Below are 22349 nucleotides of genomic sequence, written 5' to 3' on the forward strand. Positions count from 1 at the left end.
TCAGGCAAATGAGAAGGAATTGATCTAATCTCTCTGGATTACTGGAAATCACCTGACACGATGTCACATAAGAAGTTTTATTAGTGCAGCTGAAGAGGATAGGGATTAATAAAATCCTGTCAGATGAAGAAGAGATTGGAGATACAAAAAAGGGTAGCTTTAAATATACAGTCTAAGTAGATAGAGTTTGTCAGTAGAGCTCCTGAGTAGAGCCTGAGGCCACTTACAAATTCCACTGAATGGTCCTGGCACAAGGAGTGGAAGTCTTCTGATGAAGTCTGTCAATGAAAAGAACATGACTGACAGCCTCCATATTACAGAGGATCAGACGCCTCAAAATAAGGAAAACACTGTCTGTCTTTGCAGCCCTATATTCTAAAAATGCTGTATAAGAGAATAAGATGGAAGGTCATGTGGTTAATACTGAGAGTTTCTGCTCTGAAATAGAATTTATCAGTGGCATTAGGTAATAATGGGATAACTATGATTCAACAACAGAGTAATGATAAAAAACAAGTCCAGAATGTATCAGTTGATATGGTCCTGTGTAGGCAGAGAACTATTAATGTAATCATACAAACCTCGTGTGGAATGGTGAATACAATCCCTATCACCTGTATTCAGAAAATATGAGATCATACTAGAACAAACAGAGAGAAAGCAGAGCAAAGGAATGGAGATACTATCACATGAAGAGCAAAGAACAGCTCCTTATCCTAGTCAGAGAAATTGTAAACTGCTGTCTGTGCATACTGCAGGAGATAATCACTGCAGTGAGAAAAGAACTGTTTAACTAAGGAAGTATATGAAATAAAAGGTGAAGGGGTGTAGCTTGGCCATATACCCAGAAAATATTTAAAACTACTGAAAGAAAAATGTTAGTAAACATCAATGGCAAAGCAGAATAGCAAAAGTAGCAGTAGATTGCTTTTTAGGGGTGTTAGTTTTTCAATTTTTCATCTTTTAATGTCAAGACTTTTTAAAATAAATTTAGGAAATGGATGGTACTTCACATTTTCCCACAGTAGGACCTAGATTGGACACCAGAAAGCCATGTCCAGTTAAATTTAGGATGACATCCAATTACATTTTATGTCCCTATCTAATGATGGGCAAAAGTAAAAGGGTAGAATATGTGAAAATAACCTTTACCAAAAGCAAGAATGACATGGTACTCATAAATAAGCAGAGAGCCTTCACTTAATTTAGATGGAGAGCATCAAACTGCACCCACTTTATCTTTTGCATAAGAATGACAAAGCATGAAATACAACTTTATGGACACCGATTGAGCACCAATTGCAACAAAACACATATTTTTTTCTTTTTTTCTTTCTTTTTTTCTTTTTTTTTTTTTTTTTAAAGTTTTTAAATTATTTTGAGTTTGAAAGCTTAGACAGCTAGGACAATGAAGGGAATATATATATCACTTCTGGTCATGCCCTAAAAGAAAGAAGTGCAGTAGTGTAATAATGAGTGTGTTGTACTAGTGTAATAAAGGCTATGTAAACAGTGCAATAAAGAGTAAAACTGCAGCTAATATCACTGTCGGTCTCATCATTTCAAATCACCAAAACTCTCTAATAACAGAGGTAGAAAGAATTGAAGATAAGGGGCAAATAATTTTAATGATAGCAAAAGCCTTAATCAACAATTTGCTTCATTAAACACAGAATGCATCTCAGCCTGAAAGAAATTCAAAGCTGATTAAAAACAGGCCAAGTGGTAATTCAAAAATGCTTGTCACGGAAGAAATCAACTGAAAGTATAATTCTCAATCCTTTTATATGCATCAGTGGGGTACTAATACATTTGTGCAAAAGCCACTTGACTATGTTCAAGTTAAACGAACTCAAACAGGGTAGAGAGAAACCACTATTAAGTGGATTGTTTAATTATTGGATGAAAGAGGGAACAGCGGAACCTCCAAGCCTTCCATTCAATGATGATATAATATGGAAAGTCTGTTGTAAGGTAATGTGACAAACTCACCCAGGTCTGCAAACCATTGGGACAAGTTTCCTACATTCACATCTTAAAGATCCTCAGAAGTGAACATCTGTCAGCAGATGAGACCTTTCAAATATAAATTTGTTGTCATGGAGGTTGTACAGGTATTTTCCGAGCGCCCTGTGGCAAATTGCAGAAGAGTTTAATTTCCTGGTTCAAAACCACTCAACTCTGTTTTGGAAACAAACAGAAAAAATGGATGTAACTATTTCATGGGTGGTCCTGGAACTGTAAATAGGGTTGTTTTTTTCAGTCATGTCACCAATGCAGTTTTTCTCAGTCACATAGTAAAGTAATAGGCTATCTTGCTTTTCACCCATGAAGTGGTTCTTATTCTCGTAGATTTCAACTCCCTTCAAGATATTGCTAGCTCTCAATCTTTCTCTTCTAAGCAAATCTTATGCTTAAAAGTTTCTTTGACAGGTGCTCCTAAGGATTCTCTGCAAAAACCAAAGGTTTGGCAGAAACTCCACATTCCATAGCAAATTTAATTATGTGGTCAATCCATTAACACCGAGTGCTGAAGTGTTTCTGTAACAGTGCTCATCTTAGAGCAAGACAAATATAATCCCTTCTGAATAATTAAAAGAAAAGCAGATAGAACTTAAAATATTTTAATATTAATTGCATTCTTATATTCTCCACATCTTTTTGATAATGAAAAGGAAAAGAAAAAAATCTTCACTCAGCAACCTTATTCACAGAGCATATACCTTCTGAATACAAAAAATATCCCTCCTTGTCAGAATTTTTACAGTATTGCAACAAGGGATACAGTGCAACAAATAGGTATGAAGGATCATAAGTTAAAAACTTTAATGCTTTGGAGAAAGTAGAGCAAAACTCCTTTAATACTTCTCTATTAAGTACCACATAGAGGATGATGTTTTGGAGATGGAAGGAGAGAGGAGATCATGCACTGTGTCAGCTGAGAGATACCCTTTGTGCTTCTCTCTTCCTGCTTGGTAAACCTATGCCTGCAGTCTGTTTAAAAAAATAGAATTGCCTTACAGATCGTAAGTAAAAATAAATGCAAGAGAAAATATGAAAGAACAGATTTTATTTTTCTGGATGGCTGAGAAAGAATAGTTCTGAAAAAATAAGCACATATGTATTTTTGCCACTGGAAATATTTTAAAAATTGATAAATTATCTTATTACTGTTAAAAACCTGAAAACTTCTCTCACAAATATAAATTAATTGTTCTTTTAGGTAATACATAATATTCACAGTAATTACATGGAGGAAAAACTTTACCTACCAACTCTGTATTTATTTCAGCACTTCCATCTATACAAAAGTAGTACCCACTTGCCTGATTTTTTTTTTTGCCTTTTAACAACAATGATGGTAGAAAGAGCTCCATAGGCTTCTCGTACCATCTTCAGGAGACTACTGCTTTCAATGAGAGCTCTGAGCCTATGGATCAGGAAGGAGCTTACATTAACAAAGTTACTGGATCCATTTCTTGAGATGTTGATTATAGCTTTTAACAGGCTGGAACATGTACTGCAGGAGGAATTCAAGCTTCAGATATTCTGGGACATAAAGCATAATGCCTCACATATCTTCAGCAGTTCTGCACCCAAAAAGCTTTAATACAAAGTATGTTTGCATTCATTTTTTCCCATAGAAATCACAAAAAACATTCCCAGTAGAGTTTCCTCTAATTCATTTTCCTACCTAATCACTTCCAGCAGAGGCAAGAAACTACTCTTTTTTCTATTGTGCTTTCCACACAGGTTGCCTGAATGACAAATGAGAGCCATTGTGTTGGGCATGCAGGCTGAGATAAGACACAGGGAGCATGACTTAATTAGACTGTGTTTTTATTAACTTGCTTCATGCGGAAGCTGTCCACTAAAAATTCATGCTGCACTGGTCATCACTCCTAACTTAATTATTTGTACATGTAGCTATCATCAGCTTCAGATCTGGCCCCCAGACTGCTCTGGACACCATTATCAGCCCTTTGTATGAAATCTGAAAGAGGTGAATAAACTGTCTCCAGTGTAATCCATACTAGATAGTCATAGCTCCTGTAGGAGTCTTCCTCTTTCTGTTCTTTGATGAACTAAGCCTATAGTAAGGTCCTGTTAAACTGCAGCAGACCAACCGTAGCCCCTGAACCATGTAAGTGATTCCTGGTGAGAACAGAGGGAAGATCCCACACATATTTCTGCCTTGATCAAACTAGCTATGAGAGAAAAATTCCTTCCCAATTAAAAAAGCCTTTACCATTAAAACTGGCCTTTTGGGATCCCAGGACCCTGAGACCAGAAGGAAGTTCTGGAACAAGACAGCCTTGGTGAAGGAGGATCAGGATAGGAAGCATTTAAACAAACTGGAGAGGCGGAATCTTTCAGTCTAGCAAGGGCTCAGGAGAGATCTTCTTGAGGTATGTAAATATCTGATGTAAGGGAATGAAGGTGAGGCAGCCAGACTCTTCTCAGTGGTGTCCACTGAAAGGACAAGAGAAAATGAACACAAGAAATTCCATCTGAAAACAAGAAAACTATTTTTTACTGAAACAGCCTGTCCAGACAGGTTGTGTAGTCACCAGTCTTAGAGATATTCAAAACCTGGCTGGACAAGCTCCTGAACTGTTGTCTCTATCTGATCCCGCTGGAGCAGGAGCTTTGGACTAGATGATCTCAAGAGGTCCCTCACAACCTAAATGTTTCTGCAAATATGTGAAAATATTACTATTTTCTATTTGTGTTACATGTTGAACTGAGCAAATATTTGCAATGCACACAAACTACTCCACAAGTTTATACAAGATTTGATCCAACAGTGGTTTCAAATAGACATGATAAAATCGCTTTACATAGAGACCACCAAGAAGGAGGACAAATTAGCCTGCTTTGTGCTGCCAAAATGACTCCACTTCTTAAACTAGCTCATATACAACCATCTTTCATTATAATTGACAGAGTAGCTCTGCCTTTAATTTTTCTGAACTGCTTTTATTGTGCTGTAGGACCCCTGTTTACCAACCACAGCAGAACTCCCTATGATGTAAGCAAGGCCAAACTTTAACTTGTGAATCTGACCACATATGTTGAAAGGGCTGGATCTCCACTTTAAGCGGGCATTTGCATGCACGTGAAGTGAAGATTCACTTATAAATTACTGCCAGTGCTCCAAGTACCAATCTAAATTATCCATGCTAGATGTAGGGCACATGAAAATCCAGCTTGAGTGTTCATTTGTGGGAAAAAAAAAAAAAAATTAGTGATCAATTTGACATATGATTTTCAACAATTTCTCTAAATCAGTGAAGCTTGAAAACTCACCATTTTAAATTGGACTTCTTTTAGCTTAGCTGAAGTTGCCTATGAATCAAATGTAAATCAGGAAATTCTAAATGGAAAAAAAAAATCCTTCTCTACATGGAATCTGTACTATTTTAACTAATACAGTTATAAATTGGTGTAAGCTCATGTTCTCTACATAAACCAGCCAAGCACTGGGGAAGAAAACTAGCAAAGATCATGAATGCTTTTATATATAAAGGAGAAGCAGTGTGGGAAATGCTCCGTGGTATTTAGTTCTGCAGTCATTGACATTGCTTAATTAGTTCCTTCATGAAAAGTAGATGTTTTGGTAATGTCATACAAAGCTGGGAGTTTGTTTCTTCCTGTCACAATGAATCAAAAACTGAACAAAACTAGATTCACCAAACCAAACCAAACCAAACCAAACCAAACCAAAACAAAACAAAACAAAACAAAACAAAACAAAACAAAACAAAACAAAACAAAACAAAACAGTGTCAGTTAAAGAGTATTTGAATTAGGTCAATTTTGTGAGATAGGAGCTTTAGGTAAGAACACATACACTTCAGAAGAGAGCAAGGTATGCAAACTAAGAGGGAAAATAGGGGCCCAAACCCTGGAGTCCCTTACAGTAGAGTTATTTGTGCAGAGTTCTTGTACAAACATGACTGTCTTTATTGAGACAGTGAACTGGTTCCCAGGTGTAGGTCATAAGTTGCTGTTGCAGTGGTAAAGCCTTTGCCAGGTCAAAAAGCATCAGACTCTGCTTCACATACCCCAGATATGATGGACCAGTGGAATATCCTTCCGTTCCATCTAGTTTAAGCTCTGTCTTTACTTGGGCACAATGCTTTGATGCTCCACACAAGACCCTGGCCATCAAACTCATTGAGTCATAGAAGGGGAAAAAAAATAGTATTGTAGCAGGTTAGGCTCCTCAATCTGAGTACTTGTGATTCCCAAACAAGAGAATTCCAGTGGGCAAAGGCTTGAGGCAAATCTATAACCAGACAGAAATTTTAATAAAATATTTTAATAAAATATTTTTATATTTTATATTTTTATATTTATGTGACATTTCTCAACAATGCAAAATACAGTCTAAACACAACTTTGTCCTTCGCTGTGGCTGCACAGCCTTTGACCCTAGAATAGGAAGCTCTAGAGTATATGGTGCAACACTGCCTAAGCTGGTTCCCCTTTTGGGCTCAGAAAGTAGGACAGATTATTTTTGTGAGATTGCTTGAGCTTAAAGTCCCATTGTCAACACTCACAATAAGCTTTGCTGTTTTTTAATTTGGTCCCAAATGTTTCTGGACCCGAGCTGGCACATTTGAGCTTACCAGCAGTAATCATGCAATATCGACATGTCCATAGGTGTCTCAGGGTCTACATGCATAAAAGGGAAATAACTTAGTGCATTATTGTCGCTGAAAACTTTCAGTGGTCAAATCAGCTTCTATCTTGAAAGATTCACTTTGAAATACGAAAATGTTCTGAAAGTGTTTTCCTTGTTTTCTGTATTTCTGTGGTGTACACTTTAGTGATGCTATTTAATTTAAAGGGGAAAGAAGTTACTCTTCTGCTCACAGGTCTTCTATGACTAGATACTTCAGAAAAACAATAAACATTCTGATATGCACAAAAAAATCTGAAGACTGGCAAATCCTACTGTTTTGCAGCTAATTTATCAATGTCGTTTCCAAATTTTTCAGCAGCATTTAGGTAAAGACATGCCAGTTAAATAGATATTGATCAGTATGTCTGTGTACAGTGCTATCTGATGTTACCGCAGTTTTAAAAACAGTATGAGAAGGCTTAATAGAGGTTGTATGATAATACCACATGCTATGGGCAGCAGTGAGATTTTGAAAACTTTAGTGCTGTAATATCTTGATTTCTCTAATGTGAGAAAAAGTAGGTAAAGAGCATACTTTCATGTCTGTAGGAAGCAGGACCTTTCCTCACAAGTCAAACTCCAGTCTTTCCAATGGTAGGAATATGCGCCTAACTGCAACTCCTCATCCACTCTCACAAACTTTCATAAGCAGAGGAGACTGCAGGTTTCCAGGCAGGATTCACTGCCTGATATACAACTTCAGCTAAGTCACTCCTGAAGAAGCTTTTTGGCCGAGAACTCTAGTGATATGGCTCTCTTCCCTGGAAGAATTAGAAGTAAAATGAAATGAGTCATATTTGACTTTATAAAGGTGATGTATGCAACAAAAGGTGTATTTTCAAATCTTATTGTCAACCTTTGCATTTGCCATAGTTGTCAGTTTACTAAAGTAATTCAGAAATCAAGCACAACAGTTATATTAATTGGGGAGCTCTGTAATGTGGTACTCAGGTCTAAACAGCATTTTCAAGGGTGAGTCAGACTAGAGAACCAAAAATTGATAGCTTTTGAAATTTTCTGCTGTTATTGTGCTAATATCACACTCTTGACACTATCACTGAATAAACTTGGTTTGTTGTTTCTGTGTGATTTACTGCAAAAGCCAGTGGTGGGCCAGCTTCTTCTTGCTACTAAAGAAATTGCCATGAAATTTCTTCCTGATGCACACTGATTTAAACCGATAAAGAACTTGAGCCACTAAACATTGAGTCAGTGATCAAACGGAATTGCCTCCTTCTTTTCCAGTGTGTCCTCACATTAATCTGCCAGTTTTCTGTTGCTCCTAATTGTTGCTCATCTCTGGTGATGATGCAATATAACCCTGCTGGAAGGGGATTCAACTTTCTTTACACTTTGTTTTGTTTTGTTTTGTTTTGAATTCAATGAGACTTATTCAGTGGCTTTTCTTGCTTCCTTGGGTACATATACCTGTGATTGAAGACTTTAAGTGTAAGAAGATAGTGCCTAAAGCCAGTATTTCAAATGTCGTTGAGATTTTGATAATTGCATTATGTCACTGTGTGCAATGTGCTCACTCCGTCTCTGCTCACCCTGTGTCTTGTGTGATACCTCTCTGTCTTGTAAGTCTTAAATTACAAGCCAATTTCCAAACGACAGACCTGCTCCAGCTATGTAAAATTCAGCGCACAGTGCTGTCATCTGAAATTCAGAGACAAGATGCGACAGAGATCTGTCAAGCTTTAGATTGACCAAAAATGGTTTCAGTGGTTTTGAGCCACTTAGCCGCACACTAAACTGCCTTTCTTTGTTCACTGTCTGTGCAGGAGGCCGCTGGAACATCTTGAGAGTGGGTACAAGTTCACCATCTCCTTTTCCCTTCCAACTGGATGCCCAAAGCAGGTGGCCCATCACCCTGTTGTCTGGAGGCTTCTGCCTCTGGAGCTCAGATGGGACAGAAGTCGCTATTCCAGTAGAGCTATATATTCTCCTCAGGTTCAATGTAATAGTGAAATTCCCTTAGATATGTATGGATCTAAGGGCAGCCTCTTGGAAGCCAGAGCTTCCTGCTGGCTTCATGTCCCTGATCGTCTTCCAAACCTTTGTCTTCTTAGTTCTGCTGGTTCCCAGCATCCACCTGCTATCACCTGATATAGGAGCTTCAACAATAAAGTCCAGAAAAAACAGTGCAATGCGCTAATAAGTTTGGAAATATTTAACTTTGAACATATCTCTTTTGACATATTGTAACTAGTATTATGGTGTAATTTGGCTGCAGAAACACAAAGTCACAGAGCTTAGAACAGGTTTAACCTCCCAGTTACTCACCACCTTCTGGATTTACAAAGAAAGCCTATCATTAGTGACATTTTAGCTAACCAGCTCACAGCAGGAAGGGGTTTGTGTACAATGCTTGTTAGTACCAGCACCGAGCCAAGCCTAATACCTGGACTCAGAGGTTCCCTGTTGACTTGATGGAATGACTAAGTTCATTACCTATTCTGAAAGGCAGAATTAGATTTTCTTTCCATCCATATTCTGGAAAATTGTAGTATTAATAAGAATGTTAAAACATTGGTTTGGAGCACTAAAACTGTTTTATTTCTGCATAGAAAAAAATACATTTTATTAAATTGATGATAGAATATCTATTGTAAAGTTGCAGTCTTCCAGCAGGAGGCAAAAACATCTGGTATAATGCCACCTACACTGTTCTTTTGCCCTGCTGTTTTTTCTTGATAGGACTAGGGCAGAATAGTATGAAGTGCATTTGATTTCTGCATTTCTCTACATTCTGCAACCTGCTGTTGTTCTGCAGCGTTCACTGCAGGAGGCTGACAAGGCAAAGACCCTGTGTTTAAGATAATTTCTCAAGCAAGCACTGTACTTTCTCAACTTTTATTTAAAAACTAAACAAGGTATAACTGCAGCCAACAGGTCTGTATTCTGCAAACGACCTGCATTTATAGAGCCCACAATTATCTTACCAAATACTGAAATTTTTCATCCTAAAAAACAGTTTCTGGGAAGCAGCATTAACAAAACAGTAAGGAAAACAGACAAGCAACAACAATAGAAAACAGTAAATGTCCCCCCCTACCCCAGCCCCTACCCCCCAAAAAAAAATTGCCTTGGTTAGCTTTGTGCTTGAGTTTCTATATGGAAGCTGTAACTGAGGATTGGAGCTGTAAATGTTCGTCATAAAGCTTTTCCAATAAAAATCCTGTTTAGCTACCTGTTATCTCACTGGTAAAGAAAATATATTATTTTGAATTTAGGTTCCCATGTTCCTTACTGTCTGAACTGCTTGTTCTGGAAACACCTTCTCCAAAGGAAATCATTTTGAAAATGAGTAATTCAGTGCTGAATAGGACTCAGTAGGGCTCAATACGACTCCATAGTACCTCATAGTACTTTATGGAGGAGTCATATCTGGAAAGAAAGTGTGGCAAGAGTAATTCATACTGTTCGGGACGATTTATATGTGTGTATACATACAGGTTTCATTCAAAGTTAGCATGAGTCAGATAAATAGAATGAAATTATAAAATGGGGGACTCTTTTTTTCTACTAGACTTTTAGCTTTATTGCACTATACAAGATTTCTGGCTTTCATAGCCTGTTTATTTTAGAAACTTGGGTTTAAAAGAGTAACAATAGACACATAACAACTTCGCCAGGCCTAACAGGCGAGAGAACAGGTGAATACCCAAATATAGTCAACAACTGCATTTCTCAGAAGCAAAAGTATGCAGCCCAGAATTAGGTAATATTAGCCATAGGAAAAAAAAAAAAAAGAAACACAAACCTAAAAAACTGGCATGTCACTCCGAAAAAGTTTCTTCCAGATTTTTTTCACAAAGAAATTGTCTTCCCATAGAAGTGGTGGGAAAGCCTCATTCTAACCTTATGTTAAGTGGTAGATGAGAGTCACTAAGGATGGCATGGCTACTAAAGTGGAAATGAAAATACTTTTTGGGTGCACTTCAGCTGTTAACACTAAGAAGAAACCTTGATTTCTGAATGATGGCTGCGGGTTACTTAGATTGAGAAAGTAACAGACAAAGTCCGTACTGGATTCCAGGTTGTTTTGCAAGATGGCATAAAGAAAGGAGTCATCAGACCCTTTTGTGAATGTGCATGTGCTGGTAGAATCAGCTCTGAATGTTACCTGCGCTGTACGACAATCAGTGCTCATGAATCAGGAACACTTACTGCAGTGCTAAGTACCTCGGCAGACCTGACTGGAAGTAACAGCATATGCAGCAAGACAAAATAATGTGCAGATAATATCTCCTGTATTTTGTTTTCACTTCTTTGAGACTGTATTTTTATTTTGATTGTTTAATTTTAAGTGTTTCGAAACAGTGCTTGATTGGCACCAGAGAAGGCGGCTGAGAAGGTTTCTGCTGGGCTGTCAGTCTGATGACGGCAGCTGTAGGGATTTGTCCTTTAAGCAAACTTTTGGGATTTCTGCGTTGCCATGATAAATGTTAGCTGAAGGGGAAAAAATGAGTTGTAAAAGAAGATGTGCAAACCTGTGAGGGTGGGGAAGGAGAGCTATATGTGCTAACTAAATAGGAAAAACAGATTAAAAAGTAATTTAAAAAAACTGTTGAAGTGCTGCTTCTGAGCTTCTTATTGTGCTGGTTTGAGCTGCTGACTGTCCCTGTACTGTGATGTCCCTAAATGTTTTGTGTTCAACTGAAATCTCTACCAGTCTTGTCTTTTAACAAAATTGAAAATGATAGGCTTGATGTTTAGTTGTCAGCTGACATTTCTATTGCCTCTGTGTCTGACAGCTCCAAATGTGCTGGACTTCTACAGAGTAATGCTGTACAAACATTGAGCCCACTATCCTAATAAGGAAGGAAAATCAGGCAGAGTGGCTCACATCACTGTGTTTTAATGCAGAAGGTTATTGGGTTATATATATTCATAGGCTCACCAAGTATGGCCCTGTTAATATTCTTATACCCCTCCCAGAAAATCACAGCACCACAAAGCACAGGCATCCTAAAATACAGTAAAGAGAGAAAATCCTGCAACACATATTTTTGGTAGCCTTAAATCTTCTTCACCAGAGCAAATTAAAGCAGTTACATAGTCTTGTTACTGCTTCAAAGATAAATGGTAAAATATAAAGCTGCTCTCCAGAGAATGTCAGGACACAGGAATATTGTGCCTTGGGATTATTTCCACGCAATGAAAGGATCCTTGTTTGTCTATGTGAAAAACAACTTATATGACCACAGTTCATAATGAAGTTACCACAGTTCGTAATGAAGTTACCACAGTCTATAAAGAAGATTTAATCTGGTCTACAATCAGGAGGAAATTTTAAAAGTATGTTGGCTAATTTGAAATTATTTCCTTTTCCTTACTTTTTTCTTTTTCTTTTTTTTTTCTTTTTTAGTCTCCTAATTTCTATCCTCTTTCAAAAACACAGTACTAAATTTTTCTGAGATCAAAGCTCCTAAATTTCACACAGAAGTTAGTAGCAGTGCCATACTTTTCTTGATTTCAACCAAGGTTTTGTAGCGTGTGTATGTGTATGTAGATGCTTTCTTCTTGCAATCCAAGAGCACTGTTAAACTGATAATGCAACTAATTCAAAATTTGGAAATATCAGAGTTCTCTTTTTCTGTACATTATTAATATATTCCTTTCTTTCTCCTGTTCCTCAAACATAGTTCACAGTCCCAACTGGTGCCCAAAGGAGTCTGCAGCTCTAAGAGGCTTTCCATGGATAACAACAGGCTAATCTAATTTCAATGAGAACCTGCATGTTGTGTCTCTAAACTTCACAGTAAAATACATGGTCTTCTATTTTATACATTAAACACTGAACTCAATATATAATTATTATCTGCCATCTTGCATTCTGTTAAGGTGTTCAATACCAAAGTATCAGAGTTTTACCAAGATGCATTTTTTCACAGCTTCCTCAGGAGGCAATGAGTCATGTACAGGGAGGAGTGTTGAAGTATAGGGTAGGGAATAGCAGGGAAAATAGAATAATGCTCACATTCATTTTTGTAAATGGAAAATAGCTAGAAATAATTGCAATATTTTTTTCCAATTATGCTTTTTATATCATGGCTGATGCTGTAAGTTATAAGGTATGATATGTATTAATAATATTTAAAGAAATTCCCTGAAAGAGGTGGTGTTTTTTTTTTTTTTTCTGGAAGATTGGTACAGTGTTTGATCTTCCTATAAGCTCTGTATATCTTCCCTTACTTCCAAGGCTTTTCCAAAACTCATTACTATTCAATATATTCATGTATTATTTCTTATACATGTACTCTATACTATTTACTATACAAAAGAACAAGTAGCGGCAAGATACGCTCACCTGTATGCAGTTAAACATCCCAAATATCCCACCGCTTCTTAAATTTCAATGGCCTTTTCCACATTTATCTTTTAACTTATGCAACATTTGCTTTTCACCTTTTTGAAAAAGACACAGATTAGAAAGAATAACAAAGATGTTAGAAGAGTCACCAAAAATATATTTATTCTTGAAAGTCATAAAATATTTGTGCCTTTTGCATGAAGAATGAGCGGTATCATTTTCTCTGCACTTTGATATCCCATTAAATCAAGGTCTGGCATGAGCTGGACTAGCATGAGCCAAGCTAGCGGGGTTGATAGTAGTTGGTATCACCTTCTCTTGCTTTCTTCTGCAGTGGGATAACCGCTGAGGCAACCCCTGTATTAAGTATGCTAATTTCAGCTTTGTGCAATCACTTTGACCTGCAGGAGGTGAATCATTCAGCCATTTATCTGCTAATCAATGCTGACATCTTCCAAGAGCAGGCATAATTAATCACACCTCCCTTGGTTTTGTGTTTTCATAAACAACATTGTTCTGCTGTCAAGATCTCTTGGTTCGATATAGTTTGGAACATGCCACCTGCGATTCAAGACTCCTTTCTTTCATGGCAAAACATCATGTTGATAAAATAACCCTTTTATTCTAATTTAATTATGCTATAGCTTTGTTTAAGATGATACCTGTTTCGGCTTCCACTGAAAAGCAATAAAATATACTAATTGAGTGGAAAGAAAAAACGTCACAAATACTGACTCATTTTGCTGTATGACGTATCACTGGACACAGGAACAGGTTTTGCCACACTGTTTAATCTTCCATTCCTGTTTATTATTCTGTGGTTAGTTTGGATAATGGTTTCTACTAACTGTGCCTGTGCTTCAATGTTATACATAATTGCTCTGAGAATGTTCATATGCCTCATCTTTTTATTCTAACTTCTGGTTCCAGAAAGCAGTAACTGAGACCTTCCATGTATTTCCAGAGACAGATATATTTCAGGTGGTTTTGGTGATTTTCCTAGAACTTTTTCTCCATATTTGCTCTCACATCACATTAGATATATCCAGGTGCACTTTCAGAAAATCTCATATTGTTTGATGCTGCATGAGGTATACAGATTTCGTCACTTCCTGTCAGCATGTTACATTTCAATAACCCGGGTCTGTCTGACCTTAGAAGGCTCACGTAAGTCTTCTCTCATGAATCATTACATGGTAGCAAATCCTGAACAGGAATGAGGATGGTGAGAGATTATCAAACTGGCTGTATCAAATGTCTCTAATGGAATGTTTCAATTATAAAGTTGAATAGGTCTTGAACTCTTGGCAAACTGTTTCCTGTATTCCACTGAAAGAGACCACTTACACAATCTCTGGGGCAGCAGAGCCCACCATAAAAAACTAATATGTGTTAAAGATTTTCTCACGACCTTCAGTAAAAAAGGTCTTAAGACACTTTGCATATCGTGGGGTAAAAATACACACATGCAGACAGGATCTGTGAGACAGATGATGTTTCCCACACCCAGACTTATCTCACAGTGACATCTTTACATGTTCACATGACAGGAAAAGCTGCAGGCTGCTTATGCACCTGTGAATAAAAACAAGTATACAATGATCATCTAACCAAGTTAATTGTCTAAGTCACATTGAGATCTTAGTTGCCAATCTGGTGCCCCTCTACATCTCTTGATACCTAAGCAAATTTTCAAATAGAGTCTTCTAAGTTCCAAATTCTTCCTGCTCTAGTTAATATGAGTCAAAGCTTTTTCAGGATTTTCCCTTGCTTTTCAAAAGAGAACATACAGACTCATTTAAGTTGTTCATTTAACAAATCATTCCTGAAAAGCATGAGCAGTTAAGAAAATACAATTTCTCAAATCCATTTCATAAATTTACTGAATATGCACTGAAAATAATGTAGATGAGCAAAATTGAACAGATTAATTGTCAGACTTATTGGAAGGCTTCAATGCAGTGTTTGCTTGTTCTGTGCTGAAGGAAAAAAACAAAAACAAATAAACAAACAAACAAACAAACTTCAGAATACCAAAATGAATGGTATAAACATCAACTGAAATGTTAAGCTATCTTCTAGCACCATAGAGCAACTATAGCATAATGACACATTCTTCAAATTGTGGATCATCCTGGCTTATAAGTGAAAATACATATATGTATTATACATATGGCTAAGAAAAAGGATGGGAAATACAAAGCAGAAGTCAATTACATCTGATTTGTGAGTGTAGCCCAAGAATCCAACAATTTTAGCCACTATTAGTTTTTAATATCAAAAATCAGGACAAATAGCAAAGTCCCAAAATAAGTTTATGTTTTGTCCTATTTTAAAATATCTGACAGTCAGATATTTGAACAGAATGAAGGCTGGATATATTAAAAAAAAAAAAAAAAAAAAAAAACACAACCAACCTTCAAGACAATCAGAAGAGAACTGACATAGGAGTTCACTATTCAATCTAAATTAATAGGTATGACCTACAATTTTCTTTAAGCATCTGCCTCTCACTATAGCTAGATTTACCACAATACTCTTTTTGAATTAGGTATTAAAATCAAACTTCTTCTCACAGGAGAGTTCCTTAATTGTTGAGCTAAGTGGAGTGGCACTTTTCACCCTGTCAGGTGAAGCAGATGCCCCTCAAATCCTGAGTTGGATGTGAGGAATTCTGGGCTCTGATCCCCAAGACTCCCACTGGCACATAGGCAAGATCACTCATTACAGAGTTTGATTTTTAGGTTCCCTTTCACTTCTCCTCTTCTAGTCTTCTTTCTTAGCATACTAAACATTTTATTCTGTGCTGCTTGGTTAAAATACTTTGTTAGGACCACTGGCAACAGTCCAAGCCTTGCAGAGCAGTTAGTGCCAGAAGATACAACTTGGAATACTTACAAGGCTAAGGATACATTAGATCTAGGTCTGAGGATATATTAAATCTATGTCTCCCATTTGCTGTTCAAAGGCTGTAAACATCAATAACTGCATTTTGAAAGAAAGAAGCAACTCCAGTTTGTTCTCTAAATTAATAGTTCTAGCTATGTACCTTCAGGTTTCAAGCCCCAGGGAAGACAGAAATCTATCTGCAGTCTCGTCTCCATTAACTCATTTCCAGAGAAGATGGACTTTCAGAAATGCTTCAGGCTTAATGTTTCCCCTTTGCCTTGTTTCTAGGAGTGTACTCACTCTGCATCTCATAATGTCTTCTCAGGCATGCGGCTCTCCTCAGGCATTGCAGAAGGCAGAAGGAGCTTAGGTACCAAATCTGAGATTTTGGATTCCTTTTTGATACTCAAAGATGTCTAATTTAGAGGCTCCTTTCGCTTTATCACATATTGTACATCCAATTGGTATATGCATCTAAAGATAGACTACATTACCAGATAGAACACAGGCCCAAATAAATCCCGTTCTGTGAAAATAGCACTGATGTATTGATTATGTCTACAAAAAACAGTAGTTTGGCAATTGGAACATTGAGCAATTTAGTTACCAATGCAACATAAAGAGATCAGCTGCAGAAATAGGTTTTTCCTGTGCCCTTAGGCTGTAAAAAATCTTAAAATAAAAACCAGCTGTTTCAGGAAGTGTGATACACAGGAGAAACATATCCTTCAAAAATGCTTGAGAAAGCTGTATTTTTTATTACATTCAGCCTATGAGTTAAGACCTAATGGTGACTGACCAGCTGCATCCATCGCTTTATGGTAGAGGCCTGAATGACAAAAGGTCATTGCAAAAGAAAGCATTGACCGTAACTTCAGCAAAAAAGAGTTTGAGAATAAGATGTACATATGCAAAGACTCAAATGTGTGGCTAGTAGACTCCCCTGAATTTAGCATAGAGAGTATGTGACCAGATAGTTGTATAAGTAGGAAGAAAACCACAGGGATTCAGGTCCTCATTCAAGTAGTGTGTACGATTTTCAAAATTTCCATCAGTTTCACAGGGATTTAAAACCCTATGTAATTTGGAGGAACTAAGTTGCAGTAAATACCTGTGTCTGACTTCTGCAGTGTTCTATTCAATATTGATTTAACATCTAACTCAGCGTATCCTTAGATCTGCTTCTGCGTTGCTGTCAGTAGAAGTTATGCCCTGGCAGGAGTGTGCAATAAATAAAAAAGTCAATATTTCTCCCAAATACATGTCTCTACAACAAATATGAGGAGGCTAATTCTAGTTTGTCATTGAAATTTAAGCAACTTTCAGGCCAGCTAGCTATGGAAATAAGATATTTGTGTCATTCTATTTGCAGGCATGTCCATCTGCAAACACTCCCTTCTCCCCAGTAACTTTTGAGCCTGTTGACTGACTTCCATGTTAATTCATACAAAAATAATTATCTCAAAGGTAAGACACTGTGTTTAGGGAAACAGGGAATAAGGTAGAAGAGATCATTAGTCTTTTTCCTAAAAGAAAGGCTAAAACATGACCCTTCAAACGTGATGGCATACGTGGCATCAACATGTGATTTATAAACGTCTCATGAAAGGTACAAGACATAACATGAAGTCAATCAAGCACAAAACAGAAGTCCGTGGAAAATCAATCAAAAATAACAATTTCAGGGTTTTCTGATTGGAAATTTAAGATCTACTCCAATGCAAACCTCATACCTGAATTTAATTTTGAAAGTAAATATCTAATTGAGCATAGCAGTTCTACTTCAAAAATAGGTGTCCCATCAAGTAGATTCTGCGTTACTCCTCTGAAAAATCAAATCGGTGTTTGCTCTCTCCTTATTTTGAAAGTGGAGTAGATAATTTACTGCGTCTCTTGTATAGCTGACATTAAAATACTGCTATATAAATACTGCAAATGCAGGCTTCAGACACATCTGGCAATGTATGTACTACCACTTACTTGCCATCTTTTAACATTTATGTGGGATGAGTACACTGGCAACTTGGGGCAAAGCTTTCATAAAAACTGTAAAGAAACTTGGTTGGCATTTAGAATCACAGAATCACAAAATCGTTTCAGTTAGAAAAGGCCCTCTGAATCATTGAGTCCAACCATGATCTAACTCTAGTACTGAACCATGTCCCTAAGGACCTAGTGTAAACACCTTTTAAGCAGCTCCAGGGATGGTGACCCCACCACTTCCCTGGGCAGCCTGTTCCAGTGCGCAACAACCCTTTCCGTGAAGAATTTTTTTCTAATATCCAATCGAAACCTCCCCTGGTGCAACTTGAAGCCATTTCCTCTTGTCTTATCACTTGCTACTTGGGTGAAGAGACCAACACCCTCCATGCTACAGCCTCAGCCTATTTCAGCCAGAATACCTTGTTTCTCCTGCAATGCTTGTCATTAATTGCCATGCTAGAAGTCAAATATCCACTTAAGTTAGTTATTATTGGCAGTAATATAGAAATGGCATTTACAATAGCTAATGCCTTCTAAATACATACAGTAAATAGGAGTGAAAATGAGGACATGGCTAACTACAGACAGCTTTGCTTGTAGGATTGAGTTTCTACAGTAAAGAAAGAGATAACCTGCTTGCCATGCACACACAGAATCACACAATCAACTCAGTTCACCCTCAGCTTCTGCACAGACACTTTCAAAAGTTGTGGTGTCACAGGATGATGGCAGTAGAGTTTGCTGGGGTAATGCAGAAGGCAAATTAATAGATGAAGCTTTGAAGTTTCTGGAGAGGAACATCCAGAAGCAATAAGCTCTCCATCCGTGGAAATATTAAGCTAAAACTCTACCCTGGGATTTCTCCATTTATGAATATTGGCATCCAAGATTATGTCTTTGAGAAACAGCATTTCGTCTGTATATGATTTACTCAAACTGGGAAGACCTTTTTGTTAGTTTGCATTTTACTTTATTTTTTTCCTCAGGAGAAATATCTGTCAGAGCATAGCAACACAGAAAATATGAGGTTTTTGTAAAGTAAATTCACCTTTTTACTCTATATATTTGATTTTGTCCTTTAGGTCTAGTAACACATTTGAAAATAAATAATTGAGTAAAGCAAAAAAAAAATCAAGAAAAGTGAGGCTGTAACCATGTAAAGTTGCTCATCTTTTGTAATTATTTACCCCTATGTAATAGTGACATAAATTACTTGTTCCTTGGAAATTTCCATCCATTCATATGATGACAACGTTTTTTTCTCAATATGCCAAAAAATTTTGCCAGAGAATATTGTGCAAGGCTAAAGACTGGAAAAAATCAGATTCCTTTTGCAATTCTGTAACAAACATCATGAATAATACTAAAAAGAAGTTTAATTTTTCCCACTTACCCATCTGTGAAATATGAATATAATTGTTTTCATAAATGCTGTCATGGCTGAACATTTGTTTGCTCATATATGGGCAGCGCTTGTAATCTCTAGATGAAAAGAGCAGAGCAAGACTTATAATATTATTACTGCATAATAGCAGGAAAATTGCTAACTGATGTGTGAAACCTTATACTTCAAGGTCCACAACTAGGTAGAAAATTCATGCCTGAATTGCCACGTCCAAGTCAGAAACCCCATTTACTCTATTGTCTTATTTCCAGCCTCTTAGACCTTCTGATTCATCTTGTTTCAATTTTATAACATTTCTTTTGTATTTCTCTCTCTCTCTTTTTATTTTTTTAATTTTTATTAGGTGACCTTACTTATGATTCCAGAACTTGGGCCAGACAGCTCCCTGATGTGCCAAGGTAGAGCTGGAAGGGAGATTCAGGCACCCAAGTGCACTGAGGTCACTACCTACATCCTGAAAGAGGCAGCATGCCTACTCACTGTAAGTGGATGGGAAAGACTGTTTGACAGCAATTTGCTGTCAGATTTGCCTCCTGAGAGTTAGTTTAGTTTAAGCAGTTCTGTAGCACGCAGGTCTCTGTTGCTTTTAGTTAAATACGAATATAGGTTTCCTGTGGTTGAAATCAGAGTAGACTATTAACAGAAACAGATGTGCAATTTCTGCAGTGGTACCTCAACTTTACATCAAAAGTTCATGGACCATGCAAGCCTAATAAATGACTGCAACAATCATGTTATATCTGACCATACAGCTGATTCATGTATATAGCTCTGGTAGCTGTGCCTTCAAACTAAGCATGCTAATGAAAGGATGGACTATGAAATCACACATAGACAATATGTAACAATTTGGCCCAGAACGTAAGTGTACATGTAAGTGCACTATTAAAAAAGCATTATTAAAAATTATGGGTGGTAATTCTTGTGTAAGCATACATATAAAAATTCCATGCTTTAAAATGTGTAGGATGAGTAATCAGACAGTACTCTTCTGGATATTTGTTGTGTTCTGGATTGACAATACATCATCACTGCTCCCACTCAATAACAAGAGTTGATGGTGTTTACCACCAGAATGAATATGATTTTTTTTTTTTTAGATACATACCCCTGTTAGTTTGCTATAAATGGTATTACCTAGCCTAATTTAAAAATTTGAATGCTATGAAAGTAACCAAAACACAAAACCTATGTCTAAGTAGTTAATAAAAAGCTTGTCATTTCTTGAGCATACAATGATACGTTTAATGAGGAATACTTTGAAAGAATGGTGGATCAATTCTTCCCACTTACCTTGCAGATTGATGGAGTAATTCCCAGGGTACATACAATAGAATACCTACTCTAATCAAAGTAAGCCATTAAATCTATCTCCCTGTCCCAAAGCAACATCAATTACTAATTCCACATTAATCAAAACAGAGTTTTCTCTGAGTTATTCCTAAAAAAAAAAAAAAAAAAAAAAAAGAGTTCTTGGAAGGAAATTCCACGATTTCTACTAAGAAGTACAATCTTTCACTTAGAAAACATTTGTTGCTCTCTAGCTGGACATCTACTACTCTACACATAAATAGTGCTATTTTTTAATGTTGAGTCAACATTTTTGGCAATTTTAACCCATTTTTGTATCTTATCTGGTGTATTTGGAGAACAATTTCATTCTTTCCAGCATGTAAAATGTTTCTACAAACTTTGCAGGACATTAGAATATGAGAGATTTTGCCTATGGTTCACTGGTTACCCCAGTGAAGCTCTTGCTCCCACCTTCATGGTCCTCAGTAGTATACATCTTGTCTCTAACCCCCATGTCCTTCAGAGTCCACCAGTTTCCAAGTATGTAGGGTATCACACATTGATGCTTGAGATCTTGGCTCCTTTATGAGTCATTTACAGGTGCCATAGCTCTTCTGTAGCTTAGCTCTGAGCCCAGTGTTTAAAACTACTATTGTTCTTCTCGTTGTGACTCTGTGTCTTGCCACAGTTTTCTCATCTCAACACTAAAAAGCCCCAGTGCTTATTCTTCTTTTGTGTTAATAATCTGATCAATCGCATTTCTCTCTACTGAGCCTTTTCATTAGTCCACAACTTTCCTGCAATGGGGTGCCTTAAACCAGAGCAGGCACTTCAGCTGAGATCCAATACAGGAGAGGAAAAAAAGCATTATTTCATGTATGTTAAAGAAATCAGAGATAGTGTTATGTTCCAGCATGCATTTTTGCAACAGCTTGGCTTCTTTGACTAGCATTCAGTATGGAACCCACTAAAACCCTCCTTCTGCTGGGCTGCAATGTTTTCTGTCATTCTCCACAGTGTAAGGACAGCATGATCAACCACAATGCAGAAGACAACCAATAACCCTATGTAAGACAAGCTTTTAGTATGAAGTCACATCAGCAGTCACTCTTCCCATGATGCCCACAAGTAATGTATTAGGTATACATCGGAAAATATTTACACACAATTATTATTTTTTTCTGAATCTCTTTGTAGTTTTTATTTTAACATCTAAAAGTAAACCCTCTGAGATTTTTCTCATCTAAAACACTGAGCACTGACTCGAGTTAACATGTAAACAAAATTTTGCTATGTGTCCTGTATCTAGAAACATAATCACTTTGAAGACACAAGGGACTATCTTTGGAAGGCTAAACCTATGATCACTGATACTTACACATTTTCATTTATAAAATACTAGGGAAACACTGAGCTATAGGCAGAGCTTCCAGAATTCCTAGTTATGCTGAAGACAGCTGCAAGGTTCACTGTTTCCGAGGGTACCCAGGATAAAGAAAATAGCCAAAAAATATCATGCCATGTTGATCAACATGCATCTGCTGTTTTATAAATTTTTTTTATCATTTAAAAATAAAGTTTAGAAAGATTGTTTTTTAGCATACCTTAGCTTTTGTCAATTGTATCAGTATCACATTTTGGTTTCCGTGTTTTTGTAACAAGTTTTCAGTAATCCTGTACAACAAAAAACAGAAAAGTTCGGAAGAAAATATAAAGCCCAAAAGTTACTTCACAGTGAAAATAAAATTTACCCAAAAGTCAAATGAAAT

General features: G+C 36.9%; 1 long non-coding RNA gene across 2 annotated transcripts in view; it reads left to right on the forward strand.

The window, feature by feature from the left end:
- Positions 1-22349, forward strand: part of LOC139826993 (uncharacterized) — a 51760-nt gene that overhangs the window by 14728 nt on the left and 14683 nt on the right. For both annotated transcript variants that reach the window (XR_011737163.1, XR_011737164.1), the window contains exon 2: positions 19631-19768. This is a non-coding gene — a long non-coding RNA (uncharacterized lncRNA). The remainder of the gene's footprint in view (positions 1-19630; positions 19769-22349) is intronic.

Source organism: Patagioenas fasciata, chromosome 1 (assembly GCF_037038585.1).
Source record: "Patagioenas fasciata isolate bPatFas1 chromosome 1, bPatFas1.hap1, whole genome shotgun sequence".
Lineage (NCBI taxonomy): Eukaryota > Metazoa > Chordata > Aves > Columbiformes > Columbidae > Patagioenas > Patagioenas fasciata.